An 18,867-nucleotide genomic window follows, 5' to 3' on the forward strand; every position below is an offset into this window, starting at 1 on the left:
AGGTTTAAAGTGAGATCCTGCTTTAAAGGGCGCTTCATCTGCTGGGAATGACATGTTTCTTCTAGTATGTAAGGCTCAGCCCATCTTACTGGGACTTACTTTTGTAGATCCACATGCTCTAAACCTGCTGCTCCATGATTGGTGCAGAAGCTTTAAGCTACTATTAACAAATAATGACCATGGACTTAGTTGTTACTACAATAACTTATCATTGAGGAACTTTTAATTTTACTTGTAAAACTATGCAAGTAGAATTGAATGGGGCACAGTGAGCTGAGCACAGGCCCACTCTGTGACACTCAGAGGTTTGTGGATATCATACTGAGAGTATTGGACACAGTGCAGCCAGCTTGCAGCCACTTTCCCACCACTTTAGCACAATGTTTACATGAGACTCAGCCACACTAATGTTCCTGGGCAGACATGTGGTGCAGCATGGCTGATGGCACTGTACCTGCAGCTGTCATGGACAAGAACCACTCAATACCTCACCCAAGCCAAGCCTGTGCTGATGTTGTGATCTGAGACCGAGACACTAACCCAGGATCATGATATGATGTTGTGAGAGTTTCACCAAGAATTAGCTCTGATTACAAGATTTCAATCTATCGTAACTCTAATTTGTATTTACTTCAGTTTGTTCATCTTGGAGCTGTGTGCAGCTGAGGACAGTCTTATTATTACCAGGTGAGGATATGTAACAGCCACAGTCTGTAGAGATGATGTCACCATGGAGTGGTGATGTCACTGGAGCTGCCAATATGTGCTCCAGCCAAAGCTACACCAGAGGGTTGTGCTGTGTAACAGGTTGGTGCAGGTGGTGTTATCTACATTTGAACATTAGGCAACAGTCTCATGAAGACACTTTCTATTGTTCACTAAAGACCAACAATAACAGAGACAAAGGGAGAGCAGCAGAACTAGTGCTAACAATTAGCACTGCTAGCCTGCCCACCAACACCAGCTAATGTTCTAAAAACGATGATCAATGATTTTGCTGTAACGGCTCCAGCTGTCTGTGTCAGGGACACGTTGGAGATGAAGTGAGTGATCCAGTGACAAAGGTTTGGAAAGCTGCAGTCAGCTGAGACTAAAGGAGTCACCTGACCGAGAGACCAAATGTTTCACTGAGAACGTCCAGATGAACAGAATCAACCTTTGGGATAATCTGTTCCACACATCCATGTTTCACTTACTGCATTATATTTCCTCATTGCTGTGCACACAGGCCTGTGGCTTATAACCAACTCCAAGTTCAGACTCAGAGGCTGCTGAAGCTGTTTTCTGGAACAGAGACGTGTTGGATATAAAAGCAACTCTTCTTTATGTGTCAGCACTGAGGAAAGGAGCAGCTTCGTTTCTAAGTGTATGAAGGACTGTAGCAGTGTGTGTGTGAGCTTTATTTCACAGACAGAACCATGTCAAAAACACAACTTCAGGTAAAAACAATACAAAATCAAAGAGTCTGATCAGAAGGATTAAACAGAGGAGTGTGGGACTGTTTTTAACAGACAGCAGGTTAAGCCAGGCTGGAGGAGTAAACTGAGCCTCGGTGTGAGCAGCAGTGTGTTTGACAGGAAGCTGAGATAAACAGTCTGGAGCCCATTTAGTGCTTCATATGAAAGTGTGAGGATTTGAAAGCAAATCTAAAATCAAGCAGGAGTCAGTGTGAGAATGATTTGTGCTTTTCCTCAGTCAGATGCTGGGAGTTTCAGTTCATCCATGTTCAGCGTGCTGTGCTTTGTGTAACAGGAGAATATGACAGTATAAATCAAGTCTTCATGTCACTGAAAGCCTCCACAGTCTGCTATGGAGGTGCATCAGTTTGGATTTACAAGAAGAACATTTCTTAAACCTGCCACAAGATGGCGCTCCAACAGAAGGGATGTCCACAGTGTAACACAGACACACACATACTGTGTGAATGTGTGAGTGAATGGGCTTTCAACACAAGGCTTCTGCTGCTACCTTTAATGACATAATTAGCTAACAAGAACAAACTGTTAATTACCACCAAAGAACGGCTCCAGATTTTAGCTGCTGACCATTTTGTGAAACGTTGATTACATCAGCTTATTGTTGATTTTTCAACCTTAATATCAGCTGCTTTAAAGGAGCCTCGTTCTCTGGCAGTAACACTTTTCTTCACTAGATGCAGTGCAGGCACAGTCTGTGTTTCTAAACTACACACTAATGTTCATTGTTGTGCAGCTAAATCCTCCCTCTGGATGGGAAGAATCCCTGTCAGGCTTCAAACACCTGGCTTGGTGTTCTGGAGCTAATGTGTCACCTGTGAGGACTCTGAGATGAACACACAGCAGACACTTCAGTTCTCCGTCTGTGTGTCCTCAGTTTCCCAGCATGCCTTGGCTGTGGTGGTGGAGGTGAATGAGGGGGAACATGCTGCTCTGTCAGCACTCAGGTTTCATACCTGGTGATCTCAGAGGACAAAGCGGCGTTACAGCAGCGCACGTTGATGAGACCTGATGCTCTGAACAGTTCAGACTTCAGCCTCACTCTGAGAAAACAAACGACTGACTGTCAGCAGCAACTACACCTGCTCCATCAGTGACGGAGAGAAGAACTGAGACTGAGAGACATACAGCTGCAGGTCAAAGGTCAGAAACGCCCGCTCTTTGTACGGGTCAGGAGTTAGTACTGCAGAGGTCAGAGGTCAGCTTGCTGACAAACCATTTGAAACAGTTTGGAGCTAAAAGCACAACAGCAGAGGAAAGAAGAGACACTGCAGAGATGATGCAAAATATTGTGTTTTGTTCTCAGCTGTCAAAAAGTGTAACACACGTGTTCCAGCACAGCCTTTGTGTACTTTCACTTCTCCATACTGTCCATTGGAAATCCTGTTTGTTACTTTTTGATTTCAGTCCATGTGTCCAAAGCAAACTTCTGTCCCACACTTTCTCTGCTGACTCTTCACCGATGCTCAGATGATCTCAGATGATTTCACCAGAACTCATCAAAATTCGGGCTCCACAGAAACCCAGACGTCACTAAACAAGCGTAACAAGCAAAGTGAAAACTGGTCGTTCAGCTTTATTGACCAAAGATAAGCTCACATGTCACCTCATGACACAGACACTTATTTCCACAGCATGCACGAGGACTGACAATAAGTGTCTATAAAGCCACTTCTATCTGCCACACCTGTGCTTCTGTCATGGTTGCTCTCCTCTCACTCTGTCATTTATCCACAGTCTGCCTCCCTCTGCTCCGTCAGCTGACGTCCTCTCTACACCACCTGCTGTGTTTTATCCTGCAAAAACACATTTAAGAAGCGTTGCACCGAGTAACGGGAGGAAATGCTATAAAATCCATTTAAAGGAGGTGGTGCTGAGTGCTGTGACTGGGGTCCCACCACTGACATCACGGGTGGAGGACATGTTGGAAAACTGCTACAAAGTGCTGTGCAGCCAGCAGAGCTTACAGTCTGTCCTGTGTGTCATACAGGCTCTCACACTTAGTGTTTCTGTGACACATTGAAGAGAAGTTTGTGTTGTTCACAGTTGTGCTTGTACTGAGTGACAGCTGACATGACCTAACAGGAATAATGTGTCTGTGCTGAATGAGAAGTAACACACAATGAAGTCTTGATGCATCTCAATCATCCAGGAAAGTGAGTCTGTTGCTTCTGTTCATCTGGACGCAGCGTTTTGTGGGAGAAACGTGTCGTCATCATCAGGTGACGTCTTCAGTCTCAGCTGCAGGTTTCAGTCTTACAAACAGGACATTTGCATAAAGACTGAAAGCAGCTGCAGGAACGATGGGCTGGGAGCTCCGTTCCTTCATCTTAATTATGCAGATTCTCAGGACCATTGATCAACAACCACTGATCCATGTCCATGAGTCCCATTCACAGAGATGTGGGAATGGCTGCAGTCACAGCATGTAAGATGGAAATAAATGAGAAGTATTTAGCTGAAGTGGATTTGATTTATGTTACTTCTCTTTTAACTTGTAGTTCTACATTGGAAGATTATTGTGATATTGAAATATAAAAATACATTTATATTCTATTATTTTCTCAAAATAAGCGTCACACTCGTGGAAGCCGGTGTAGCCGCCGAAACGCCTGCATTTATGGAGACTTTCAGCCCCAGGTAGGCCAGTTATGGATCTTGGGATCCACATTATGTCAGCAGCTGTTCTCCACCGTGAACTGTGTTCAAACAAACACGCTCACGCCTCACAGACGACAGCTTACAGTCCTGTAGAGATAAAGTGACTCGTACAGCCCCGTCTTCAGTCTTGTGGAGATGATCTCGACGCTTTGGTGGATGTTACTAGCTCCTGTGCAGTATTTTGTAAAGACATGATTATACCCCGTAAGCGCGTTAAAATTTACGCTAACAATAAGCCATGGGTCACTAAAAGTGTCAAATCCTGTTTAAGAAAAAGAGACAGGCCTTTAAAGAGGGGCTGTTACCGATTTTCAGACAGCTACCAAGGAAATGAAAATCGAGATGTTGAAAGCAAAACAGACAAAAACCTTCTTGAAAGCAAATTTGATGCAAAAACTTTTGGGTCTGCCTGGACTTGTATGAAAACCATAGCAGGGTTTCAAAACCCCCAGAGCAGCAGTCAGGTCATTTTAGATGTTTTAATTCAGACAGAGATTTTCAAATGCTTTAAACATGTTTTATGCTCGTTTTAGTTCTTCTGATTTCAGCGAGGATATTTGGGAAGTGAAACAGAAACTGAGAGATACTCAGCACTTTATCATTGAACTCAGCGATGTTAAAAAGGCCTTTCATACAGTCAATGTGAACAAGAGCCAGGTCCTGATAATATTAGTGGCCGCCTAATTAAATCTTGTGCTGATGAACTCAGGCCTATATTTCAGGTTATTTTTAACAAATCCTTGCAAACACAACATGTGCCCTCTCTTTGCAAAGAAGCAGTCGTGGTTCCTGTCCCTAAATCTAAACGACTTCAGGCCTGTTGCCTCACTTCAGTTGTCATGAAAGTCTTTGAAAAAATCCTCAGAAATGTGATTATGAAGAGACTGAAGGTCAGCTGGATCCAATGCAGTTTGCATACAGGCCCAACAGAGGAGTGGAGGACGCACTTTTGACTTTACTAAATCTGATTCTTAAACATGTAGAGAGTAAAGGGACTTTTGCAAGACTTCTTTTCATTGATTTTTCTTCGGCTTTTAATACAACACAGCCCCATATTTTAATTAAGAGACTTTTAGAACAGTTTGAAATCAGGAAAAACCTGCTGGGCTGGATTTTAGATTTTCTAACTGACAGGTCACAAAGAGTGAGAATAAATGGGGTTCTGTCTGACCCAGTGTTCTCCTCCACAGGTTCTCCTCAAGGCTGCGTCCTATCGCCCTTATTATTCACTCTCTATACAAACATGTGTCAGGGCAGACATGAAAACAGGGTCATTATTAAATATGCAGATGACTCTGTTATTGTCAGCTTACTGAAAGAGGGTGAAACTAACCACGGCCCAGTCATTGATGACTTTGTTCAGTGGTGGGAGGAGTCTTATCTCCAGCTGAACATATCTAAAACAAAAGACATGGTTGTTGATTTTAGGAAACAACAAAATGGGCACGGAGTCACTTTAATTAAAGGTCAGAAAATAGAGCAAGTACAATCATATAAATATCTTGGGACCATAATCAATGAAAAACTGAACTTTGATCAAAATTGCAAATCAGTTTGTAAAAAGGGTCACCAGCACCTTTATTGCCTTAGGAAACTTGTTCATTTCCACATTGACCAAAAAATTTTATCTTTGTTTTATCGTTCTTTCATTGAGTCTGTTTTATCCTTTTGTTTGGTGGCATGGTTCGGTCAGACCTCTGTCACAGAGAAAAACTCTCTGAATCAGATAGTGAGATGGTCCAGTCGTCTGATAGGTGAGCCACAGTCTTGTTTAGCCTCCCTGTACTCTGAGCAGGTACAGAGGATGGCTTTATCAATCCTTAAAAATGGTTCCCATCCTCTAAGGGGTGAATTTCAGCTTCTTCCCTCAGGACGGAGGTTTCTATTTCCGAGATGCAGGACAAAGCGTTATAAAAACAGCTTTGTCCCCGTTGCTGTCACTGAATTAAATAAGAACTGTTTTTGATTCGAAATATTAAAGTATGTGTCACAGTGAGTTTTATATATTTACTAGGTATGTGTGTTTTTAAAGGGATGTCAAATGCTGTCATTTTTCTGTAAAGCAAATTTACCTTGCCTTTGGGTATAAATAAAGTTACCTTACCTGCAGACGCTGTGCGCAGAGGTTCAGGAGCAGAAGTCCCGTTGTAAACATATCACGGCAGACCCGACGATGTTTGCATGAACGCGCTTTTTTTAAAAGTCAGGTCGAGGCTCCAAAAGCCCAAAGGCGATATAACAGTTTGTGTTTGCTACATGGATCATTGGAGTTCAGCTTTCCTTTGTTATATTTCTTTAAGAGCTCAAAATGTGTTCATTACATAAATCAAATGTAATTTTCTCTGTAGCACTTCATGGATTTCATAAGCAACACACTGTAGTTGTTCACACAAAGCATAAAGGTAAAAACAATATACACAGTGTTATCTTCATTTTAGATGTCACAAAGTATTTGCGGCTCCCAGTGTTTTCCCGAACCCTGACCCTTTGCGTGGAAACCGGGTCCAAAAGGCTCTTTGGGTGTTAAAGGTTGCTGACCCCTGCACTAGGCCCAACTGACACATATATTTGATTCCAAATACAAAAAATAATGTGTAACCTGCTGGAAGAATGTAGGAGGTTGAGACAGGATCTCAACACTTGGTGTCTGCAACAAAAGACAACAATATGTGGGCCGATCGTGGCTCAAGAGTTGGCAGCTCGTCTTGTAATCGGAAGGTTGCCGGTTCGAGCCCCGGCTCGGACAGTCTCGGTCGTTGTGTCCTTGGGCAAAAAAGCACTTTGGGGTCCTTAGGGACGAGTAAAGCGCTCTACAAATACAGGCCATGTAATGGCAGAAACGTTCTCTAGTGTAAATCCTGACTAGTTCATTAACTACAGATCAGTTTCAGTGAACATTATTCACAGAGGGATCTGAGTTCCTTATACCAGACTCTACAGAAACTGTAACACTGTACAGCTCTGCGACTCAACAATATGACAACAATGTAACACACACTAGAATCATCAAATAAAGCCCCACTAACCACTAGAACTAGAACTAACTAACTAGCACTGGACACTTGCATATTAGAGATTTCTACCACCATAGGAGGCGAGATATCATCCTTGAACCAGAGCATCCAGCCCTCAATTTCGGACATAAAAAGCGACGTGGCCAGGCATGATAACACTTTGACTGAACTGCAGGACTGTGCCTCGAACCACTCTGACACCATCGCCACTCTCCAGGCCACTGTGGAGCGTTTGTCTGCGGAGGTAAAGAAGTTAGATGAGAGATGTGGAGCTCTTGAGGCACTCCAGGAGGAATAATTTAAGAACTGCAGGAATACCAGAAGGCACAGAGGGACCCAAGATGACTGAGTTGGTTCACACCTGTTGGCGGAGGCGCTATCTCTCGAGGAGAAGCCACTCATCGATCGAACACATAGAGTGAATCGCCAGCGTCCCAAACAAAGTCATCTTCCTCGGCCCATCATCTTGAGATTGCACTACTACCACATTGGTGAGGAAATTCTGCTGAAAGCTGCAGAGAACAAGAACCTGATGTATAAGGGTTTTTAAAATAAACATCCTCCAGATTTCCCTCCCTCTGTTGGAAACGCAGAGCCGTTAACTCTACAGAAACTTTTTTTTGGTGTTCTTTATTACATTTTTTACGGCGTCTTTGTCCGGAGAGCGCGTGGAGGTCCGACCTCCCATTGTTTCCCATTGTCTCCCATTGTCTCCCATTGCATAATTAATTACATAATTAATTATGTAACCATAATTAAATGGTTACATCCATCTTTAAACGTCCACACTGATGAAGCAACGACAGGTTTGAACCCTCTGTGTTTAACATCACTGGGGCTGCGCTGTGACCATGATCATATTCTATCGTCCTGCACACCTCTGTTGCTTGTGAAGCTCGCACACAAGAATTCCACCCACATGTGCTCTACCAGTGTACCTGCACATGTGATGTGACAACAAAAGTGATTTGATAAACATCTATATCACAACAATTTGACATTTTCTGTGACTTTTCTGAATCTCGGGCAGATGAACTTCCCTGAAGTGTTTCCAGCTGGGCGTCGAGTGTTTGACCGACGCATGAAACGACACGTTTGTGAGTATTTGTGAGTATTTATCACACGGCGTGCTGCGGGGAAAAGCCTGAGAAATCCCAGAGAAGCTTCCTTCCTGCCAGTATACGAGCCCACCAACAGAGACAGGACCAGTTCATCCTCCATCACTTACTGTGTGCACACGTAGCAAATGTTAAAGTTCAAATGGTGGTTTTGTTTGCAGGGACTGTGAGTGGATGGAGATCCTGGTCCTCCTCAGCTGTGAGTTCTTCCTCTGTCATGAGAACCTCAGGGGGAGAACATGTGCTCACTCTCAGCTGCTTTAACAGGAAAGAAGCTCTTTTAGATCAAAGCTGAGAAACTGTTTGTAACAGCGAACTCTGTCACCTTTCTCTCCTCAGCCTGCTGCTGGACAGGCCCATGAAGCTCTGCTGTAAAGGCTTCCATGTCCCAGGCTTCACCTTTACCTGCTGACCAACGGGAGGCGTGGCCAAAACAGCGATGGGGAGTGGAGCAGCAGGTAGCAGAGGTGAGCCTCTTGTATGCAGCCTGTTATCTGTGGGACCAGGGAGGACGTGACAGCAGATGTTGCTGATTCAACATCTGTGTGACAGCTGGAGCAGCACAGTCTGCAGGAAACATCTGTACATGTAGGAGACACCAAGGTTTACATGGTGGAAGCAGACGACTGACTCAAGCAGCCTCACATCACAGGCTGCTGGCTACAAGCACATGACCACAGTGACTGGTTTCACTGGTGTCTGTCCCAGTCTGTGGCAGAGACACAGGAAGTCACAGACAGCCTGCACACAGCGTTTCCTCTGGAGTGTGTTTCACACCCTGTTTGTGTTTCTCACTAACATGTTGTAGTTCTTCCTGCACACAGCAGCACTTTGATCATTTCTCCTGCTTTTCTTCCTTTTCTAGCTTTTATACACTGACAGTAACACAAAACTCCAAAGTCATCATTTGAGGAGCTTCTTAAGAGTTTCTGTGAGTTTAGTGAAGTCAGCCTCTCAACAATAAGTGTGTGTGTGTTGATTATCTAATGTTCAGAGAGGACTGCACTGATGTAGCATCCAGGTGAGCAGCTTATGAGCCAACAGGGGAAATTTAGCTGTATTATTGTTGTTTAAATGTAATAATTTATGATTTCATGTTCCAATATTTCACTTTTCCCAACGTTTTGTTATCATTTGGTCTGAAAACCATGACAAACAGCAGTGTTACAGTTGTTAGCATTAGCTGCTATAGAGCACTCAGTCACTGTATTGGTGTTAGCGACATGAACATATCTGAGCTAACTGTGTGTTCCAGATGTGCAGCAAACCCAACTGTCCCTGTGTTTTCCTGCTGTAGACATTATCCCCATGATGCTGACGTCCTCTGGTGGGACGAGCTCACACGTTTATGGATTCAGATGCTAACTGGACCAGACTGGTGTCAACCTTTGTGCTATAGAAGCAAATCAAAGAAGAACCAGTTGAACCTGAGCTGTCTGTAGTGGTGACACCAACACCATGTCACCTGCACATGCTGACCCAGGGTCAGTGTTGAACCTATAAGCTGTGTCCTCACAGTTCAATATGTCCTCACTGCACAGGTCAATGACATCAGAGCTGTAATGTTGTTCCCGTCTCACTAAAACTTCTGGCATAAGGTGACTTTTCTGGGTGATTCCTACTCCAGGGTCACCAGTTTGAATCCCTCTGTTACTGCTGGGAACGTGCTGCTAAAGTGCCCTTGAGCAAGGCCACGTCCAGCTTCTGAAGCCAACCCTGGGCTCTGCTTGCTGGCAGTGACAGAGTAGATGAAACAGCTCAGTGGATGCTAACTCACAGCTAACAGCGCTCTGTCATGGATAAGTGAAATAAAGCTGACCGACCCACAGCTGCACACAAACACCTCCAACACCTACAGGTCAGCAGGTCCACTGCTGTCTCTGATGGGCCCAAACTTTGCTTGTTCAGCGTTTGCTGCTGCTGACTTTGAAAATCACACCAAACATGGAATCAAATATATCGACTCAGCTTAGACTACAGAGAAGCTCGGCACTGCTCACAAAACTCAACACAAAAGGCTTTTTAAAGACAACAATCACTTTGACAGACACACAAACACGACTGAGTACAGAGCAGCTGCTGGTTTGAAGCCACAGAAATGTTCAAATGTTTAAACACACTGCAGCGTTGCAGCCGTGATGCATTTGTGCTGCTAAGGCCACACACATCAGCTGCCTTACATTTTAGTACCAGTTCATCTCTGACCATGGCAGCACAGTCTTTCCAGTACAGTGATGTTGGTGGGGACAGTGGGGACTGATTGTTCATTGGCTGTAAGCCGGTCACATGGACGTTTAACTGGTGCTTTGATTGCTCTGTAGTCTGTTGTGCCTGTGAGCTGCTCCTAAAATGAGACAGATTATAATTGTCACCATTCTGTTAATGACTCTTATTATGTGCGCTCTCCTCCACTGTCACACTAAACACATTAAACCTTTATTTTTGTGTAAAGTCAGGATTTATTGGCTCTTCTTAAAAGCGTCATGAAGTGCAAAACTCAGCAAACATTATACAAAAGTAGATTTAGAAGCTGAACAGAACTGAAAACATTTAAAGTGACAGTCAGCACAAATCCAGCTGACATCTCCATCCAACCCAAGTCTTCATTTAAAGTCATTATAACTGTGACACACGTTTGTTACAGTATTAATCCTGCCTGATGCTGCAGGGCCAACATCATGAAACAGGCTCAGCATTTATTTCCATTATGAAACTTTATCATTAAAAACAAACCATTGTTCTGCAGTCGTCCCAGGACTGTCGGTCAAACGTTCTCTCCACATGTTTAAGGCTGAGCTCACTTTATCGTCTGCCTGAAGGAGGAAAGCAGATGTTACTAAACATCACAATAAAACATATGAAATGGGTGCACATGAGGAACGTCTGCACTGTTAAAGCCATGCAAACATCTTCACACATGAAGCAGCAACACCTCTCAGTTTAGCAGCAGCTGGTAAAAGCCACAGTGATCCTGGAGCCTCCCTGAAGGACTCGTTCATCAGTAACTGTCAGGAGGACGATTAAACCTGCTGCACACGTCCTGTAGTTACACACTCGGGAGGAAAGACGACGTCCTCGCTCTGCAACATGATCTGTGTTTCATCCAGGACGCTCAAACACAGACTGGTTTCCAAATATTAGACGCACTGGTTCTTCATGCGTTTCTACCTGAGCACTCAGAGTCATTTCTACAACAGGCCTCCTTCACCTGCTGGTGCCTCTGTTTCTGTGTTTGGCTGTTTCCATCAGTGCCTGATGTTTGTGATCTTTGATCTGTTCTGAAGTCTCTCTTTGTAACACAAATGTTGTTTGGCTTCTTTTGCAAACAAGGCAAAAGAACTTTAATGGATTCATTTGCTGATCTTACTTTTCTGATGCAAAGCCGTCCTTTCAACGCTTTAGAAAGAAAACCAAACAATGTTTTTAAAACTTTCCCAAAATGTAAAAGCTATTAAAACCATAAACTTCTGCTCCTTGATCATGTGATTCTTCTTCTAGACTGTCTGTAATTGTTATTGCTGATTGTCAATAAAGTTGTTTTTTATAAGTTATGTTGTAAAGGAAGCTTGTGGCGAGGGAGGAGGGGCGACTAAAAGCAGGTTCATATAGTGGGAAAGTCCTCAGGTCATGTGAGGATATTTACTGATGCGTCAACACTGTCAGATAAAAGAACGGCTGCTGCATTTGTTCTCCCACAAATAAGTTTGGTGGTGAGTAAAAGAATTACAGATGATGTGGCAGTTTATACTGGGAGCTGGTAGTGATGTTACTGGCTTGAACTGGGTGGAGGACGCACTAATATGGAGGTATGTGGTTTGCTGGGACTCTAGCAGCGTGCTAGTGAGCACAGGTGATATGTCTTCAGACTCTAGGCAACATATTGTTTTTGATATACTTCATTTACTGTATAGAATCAAACACAGAGGGATAGAAGTGGATTTCTTATGGCTCCCTGTGAATATCGGTGTTGATGCAATGAACAGGACGATAAGTTTAAAAAGGTGCAGCAAGAAGAAGTCGTGCAGGTTTGACTATAAAATACAGTGAAAGTGAGGTGAAGAGTATAATGAAGGTAAAGATGAAGGACGAGTGGCAGGCACACTGGGACAGAGACGGGAAAGGCAGATATTATTATACAGAAAACAGTCGTGTAGAAGAAGCTGCAGCAGAGACCAGGATGGAATCTGGAGAGTCAGAGTTGGTCACACAGGCTTGAATAGCACACTTAAAAAGGTAAACATGACACAGGAAGTGTGACTTCTGTGGACCAGAGGAGACGTTTGACGGGTTGTTAGCGTCGTCAGGATGCTGGATGGAAACGCTGTGCCTGATAGGATGATTACAGGCTGGACTTTGTCTTCCTGTTACAGATGGATCCAGGCCCTGGATGACTGCTGGACACACATGACCCACACTAGGCTGCCTTCATCCATCCTTTCCTCCTTCACTGAGACTCAGAGTCAGCATGTATGTATTTATCAGTGATTTGAATCCTTTCATTACAGAGTGAAGTTAAAGTAGACGTGTGAACACACTAATAAACACAAAAGGACACAACTACTACTCCATGATGTAAAGCTGAAGTATTACACAGCTTTATGAACCTCCTGTTATCCTGGTAGACGAGTACAGCAATAAATCTTTTACTTGGACATCTTCTGGCTCCAATAAGCTTTGAAATGTGACCATGAAGTTAGAGACACACTGACTGAAACCCACAGCTGTGACTGTGGATCACATCCACACACAGTGTAGCTGCTGTCTCTGTGTGAGCCTTTGCACTGCTGCTCGCAGCACCGTTATATCACTCAGCGCTCGCTGCTGTTATTGAATCCACTTTTTACTGTCCGTGCAATCAAGCTCCTCTGCAGAGCTAGAAAATATCTTCGAACCAGTTTATGTGTTAGGGGATCCTTTGCAGCTGTGACTGTTGCCTCTGTTTTTGTCCTTTGGTTCCTGGGAGCCTTTTACATTTCCATCAGCAACAAATATCTGAACAGGCTTTATTGTAGGAAATACAGGAGTAAATAGTTGTCATTATTTATTAGATGTTGTTAAAGATGATCCGATGCTTGTTTAGTTTAATGCTGTGGCTTCAGTCAGCATCACTGTGCTGTATAGTTTTATTTTTCTGATCCTTCTGTTAAAGTTGCTGAATAAAAGCTGGTTGGTCTGCACCTCACCGCTGCCTCGAGCCTCCTTCTTTAAAGCAGCAGAGGCTCTTCATTCAGGTATCACAGCTCGAGTTGTTCTGCAGGAGACCCAGAGTACTGTCCTTGGTCCATAATGACATTAATCCTCAAAAATAGTTCTGGCATAATAATTGTGCACACAGTGTAAAACTGAAGAAGCTTCTCAGATGAAATGTCTTCAAGAAACTTAAAAAAGTCCAGACACTTTTGTTTCTGAGCTTCTTAATTCAATTCAATTTTATTTATATAAATCACAACAGCAGTCGCCTCAAGGCGCTTTATATTGTACAGTAGATCGCACAATTATAGATACAGAGAAAAACCCAACAGTCATATGACCCCCTATGAGCAGCGCTTTGGCGACAGTGGGAAGGAAAAACTCCCTTTTAACAGGAAGAAACCTCCAGCAGAACCAGGCTCAGGGAGGGGCGGGGCCATCTGCTGTGATTGGTTTGGGTGAGAGAAGGAAGACAGGATAAAGACATGCTGTGGAAGAGAGACAGATGAACCGCTGAGTGTTGTCCCGTCGAGGTGGCTCTTCTATGTTGTGCATTTATGGCACCAAACCACAAATGCAAAGGAAGAAAGGGTCGAGGCACAGCACCCAGCTGCCTGACAATATTCAGGCAACGTCCAAAGCCCCACAAAGGACCTACCCACACCCCACTGGCCCCGCCCAGATCAAGGAGCTGTCACAGCAGACAAAAATGTGAAGTCCGCACATAGTCGCCATGGCACCCACCAACCCACCACACCATCCCCCATGGAGCTACCAGGAGAGGCATACTGGCCCACTGAGGATCACAGAGGAGCAGACCCAGGGGGGCTGACAGCACAGCCCCCACCCACCAGTCGTGCAGCTTATTTTATCTTGTCAGCGTGAGCCCCACCTAAAGGGGACAGAGGGATTAGTGAGTTGCATTAGTGGGGCAGGAGAGAGTGAAGCAGGGGAGCCAATGTCACTGCGATACGACTCCTCAACACCATCCAGCCTGCCCCACCACTCATAATGAGTCCTGCTGTGCTCTGTAGCAATGATGCATTTTATGTGTGTGTGCCAGGTTAGTGCTGTGGATTCAAAGGAGCACAGTTCCACTAAACAGGAGATCAGGATAAACCCCAGTAACCAACCCTGCCCCCGCCATCACATATTCTCAATCCCAGCAGAGGCCAGCCCCACAATGACATGCCACACGTGATACACAGCCAACATTACTGTTATAATTACATGTTTCCTTTATTACTTTCCTTTCAACCTCTTTATTTTGCACCTTAAACTTTCTTCGGTTGCTACAAGCCACAAAGTCCTTTATGGTTTGTCTCTGTTGTGTGGAGGGCTGTTTTTAAGAGCTCAAAAATGGGTGTATCAGAGTCAAACAGGCAGCACAGTGGAAAAGTGGTTGGCACTGTTTCCTGACAGCAAGAAGGTTCTGGGTTCAAATCCAACATCTAAGCTGTTTGCATGCTCTCCCCATGTCTGGGTCCTCTCTGGGTTCTCTGGCTCCCACAGTCCAAAGACGAGCAGTTAGTGGGGTTAGGCTGATTGGTGTATGTGCCCATGAGTATGAGTGTACACGGGTGTTTCTCTGTGTTAGTGACAGTCTGACAGAAGGCTGCATCCCTCAGCCTCATGTGGGCTGTGTAGCCCCTTTACAACTGCAGTGAGAGCTCAGACCTGTTTCTGGTGGGTGGTGGACTCCTCCAGGGCTTCCCCTGATTCCCCTTCTGCCACAGAAGACTGTGGCCTCAGAAACTCATATCTGCTTTTTGCAAATGAAGCGAACCTGTTGGCTTCATCAGCAGGGGCGGATCTAGAAGGGTGGCATGGGGTGGCAAGTGCCACCCTAAAATGATCCCTTGCCACCCCAAGTGCCACCCCAGTTTTGCATATGACAGTGTTGTTTATTAAAATAAGTTTAACAGTTTGAGCGTAGTTACAGTCAGCAGTGAATATAAATGCTAGAACTGGATATATTCCATAGTGTCCCCCCCTCCACATTAACAAATGGTTCAGCCCATAGCAGGACCGGCTTTCTTCTTGTTTTCAGCAGCAAGTGATGCTTATGATCGTGCCAGAGCACATTTTGAACAACACCATGGGAATTTCTGATTTTACACAGGTGGGTGGATGTTACACTGTGGAAATGGAAGGAAGGTGAGTGCTATTTTAAATGGTTGTAGAAAATGAAAAAACAGCAGGTGTATTGGCTGCATTTTTAGATAAATAGTTGTATCTGTTTACAAAATGTACAATTTATATTTGCATTTCAAGTTATAAACATTTACCCAACACGTCTGTGGTTTTTTTACAGTAAAAAATACTGCTAGGATTTTAGGTTCTTTGTGTGATTTCAGATCAGTAATAGTTACATTAATAGTAATAGTAATACTAATGCAGTATGTCAGTGAAAAAACAACTAAATTCAGTTGAGCTGAAAAGATACCAAACAAAGCAAGAGGAGGAAAAAATAAAATGAAACAATCTGAGGGTGAAACACAAACGTAAACTCAAAGGAGTCACAAATGTCCGGTTGTATTTCAGACCTCAGAGGGTGAATCCAACAAATCATGAAAAATGAGGTTTACATGTTTGTTCATGACAGTGCAGATTTCTGACATTTTGTGTCATTTAAGCTGCAACAATGTGACAGTTTTCTAACAAAAACAGTGAAACTTAAGTTAGACTTGTGTTTGTAAATGAAGCGCCCCATGTTGTGTAGCTTTCTGGAGTTTATACTTATTGGGCTACATATGTATTTAATATACAGGCTGTACAGTACATAACATCAAAACTCACATGTTTCATGTAACTAAAGTGTGTAATCATGTGGGTACAGACAATAATTAAGTTATCGACTATATTTATATGAAAAACGTGCATACTTACTGCATTTGAATCATTTTAACCACATGTAACCACCTGCATATGTGTTTGGGGGGAAAAGGCTTTGATTTTGCCACCCTAAGAAAATTTCTCTAGAGCCGCCCCTGACCATTTCACAGGATTTGCATTTAAAGATGCAACAAGACTAAAATGGTTAGGGTCAGGAGGTCAAAGGTCAGAGCTCCTGTGGGTCTGAGGGCGGCCTCACGCTGGAGAAGGATGAAGGAGTCTGACCTGAGCCAGTGTTTGACATGAACACATCAGCACTGCTGTCAGTGAGCCTAACGACAGCCGTTAGCATCATTTCAGTGTTTCAGTCATAAAAACACTTCCTGTCTCTGTGGTGGTTACAGTGACATCATGCAGTTTGTGCTTTGACCTCCAGAGGGCGACAAATCAGCACAGACAGAGAGCTCCATTCAAACTTTGCTGCCATCAGGAATAATTCTTCAAATATAATCATCAGTGTTTGAGCAGCTATGATATCAGGGACAATCTAGACATGTGTGACAATACTGAACATGTCACATGACACACCTCAAACATCATGTGATCCACTCTCAGTCTGCACTTTCATTCATGACTTCAACAGGTTGAAATGAGCTTTGAAGAAACATCAGTGAAATAAATCTTTCATGGATTCATGTGAGCAGCAGATGAACTTTGTACCAACAACATCTTCAATAACAGAGTCTGAATGAAGCTCAGGTGTTGATGCTGCTCACTGATTGGACGCTTGCTTTCAGCTCTGCTCTCAGTCTTTACTGCACAGGTGAAGGTAGAAAGTGTGACTGGATCTATAGACTGGAAACAGAGAAACATGCTGAACATTTGAAGCTTTGCAGCAGAAATGTTCATGTTACAAATACAGCAGAGCTGATCTGGGATCAGTGTGTTCACACCTGCAGCTACAACAAGGTTTCATGTCTCCACACGTCAGCATGTGAACTTTACTCTGACTCAGTCTGAGCAGTCAGACGGCATATTTTTAAAGTTAACACATCAGCACACACAGAGCTGAGCCCCTCCCACCTGTGCTGAGTTTCAGGTGGAGCCCCGCCTCCTTCCAGGAAGCAGCTCACCTGTGTGTCCGTGTTTAGTGTCCAGGTGTGGAGTGGAGCTTGTTGTTGGTGTGTGAAGAAACTGTAAGTTTGCTTTGTTTCCTCCTTTAACAGTTTGTCTTTAGGAACTTTACTGTTTGTTCAGCTCGTGTTTGATTTCTTCACACAACAAACTGTGTGTGTTTGTATTTCCGGTCTCTCCATTAAAGTCAGTGTGTAATGTTTCCTGGCTAACATCAGCTGTGTGCAGCTTAGTTCAGCACAAATCTGCCGCTCCATAGTTCACGGTAACGGACTCACAGCTGGACCAACGAGGCCGAGTGTGTCCGCCACTCTGAGCTACGTTCGTGTTTGTGTACTTGTAGTTTGTACTTTGAGTTCACTCAGAGCCCACAGAGGACGCAGCGTACGTGATGACGTCACAGCCCTTTACCTCCTTTACTGTCACTGTGATTAATATTTACACACGAGACACCTGCAGAGCTCTGACGCTAAGCTAGCACACAGCATGCTAACGCTAAGCTAACACTAAGCTAACGCTAAGCTAGCCAAGAACCCAGAGTGACGTAAAGCTGAGTAAACACTGACCCCAGACCAGCACCGTGATAAAGTGAGCTGCTGCTGCTGAACTTGAACAGGTAACAAAGTGATGAGCAGTCAGGCTGCAGGTTTCTACCTGTTCATGTTTCTACAGTAGAATCACTTTGAAGTGTCTTTGTGCTGTTTCATCTTTGATTTGTGTTCATAAACACTCAGAGAAACATCACGTGACCTCATCAGGATCTGTGTTGGTGTGTGGGGCTGTACCTCAGCTTCATGTTGTTACATGCTCATTTGTTCATTTTACACAGTAACATCAAAGTAATGTTATGAGGAGTAATGAAGTAACGTACTCCATTACTTTTAATTAAAGTGTTCTGTGTAATATGTGTAATAATGACTGTTTTGAGTAATGACCAACACTGATCACAACAAAGAGGAAATGCCTCCAACATGCACAAACATTTGAGCCACAACATGCAGTTAATGTGCACAAATGTCTTTGATATGCTGCTCAGTGATGGTGGTGACTGTCAGAGCAGAGCTACTGAGAATCAATAAGTAATATCAATGATGGGATCAGAATCACTAAATTCTTCTCATCCCTGTCAGTATCATACATGTGCTGTATAATGTGATAAATGTAGAGGTGCTGGCTGTTCTCTCACTCTGCTGTTTAGCTGTAAAGGACGCCTCCCTGCCTTTGTCTCATTCATGACCTTTAATAGTCTCTTCTAACATGCAGAGATCTGTATGATCTGTTTCATAGAGTCTAACCAGCCTGTACAGGTAACAACAACAGTCACTGCATCACTGACACACAAACGTCATCTCTGTCAATAACAACATTCATACATGGAATAAAAACACATCAGTGGATCATTGCTGGAGCTGATGTTTGTGCTCCTGGTGCAAAGGCTCT

The 18,867-nt window shown here is 43.8% G+C and overlaps 1 protein-coding gene across 1 annotated transcript in view; it reads left to right on the forward strand.

Moving 5' to 3' along the window:
* Positions 1-17,374: 17,374 nt before the first annotated feature.
* LOC309702293 (uncharacterized protein) overlaps positions 17,375-18,867 on the forward strand; it is a 202,675-nt gene continuing 201,182 nt past the window's right edge. The window contains exon 1 of the mRNA XM_082526904.1: positions 17,375-17,489. The gene's annotated coding sequence lies outside the window, so the exon portion shown is untranslated. The remainder of the gene's footprint in view (positions 17,490-18,867) is intronic.

Source organism: Aulonocara stuartgranti (assembly GCF_965226115.1).
Source record: "Aulonocara stuartgranti genome assembly, chromosome: 3".
Lineage (NCBI taxonomy): Eukaryota > Metazoa > Chordata > Actinopteri > Cichliformes > Cichlidae > Aulonocara > Aulonocara stuartgranti.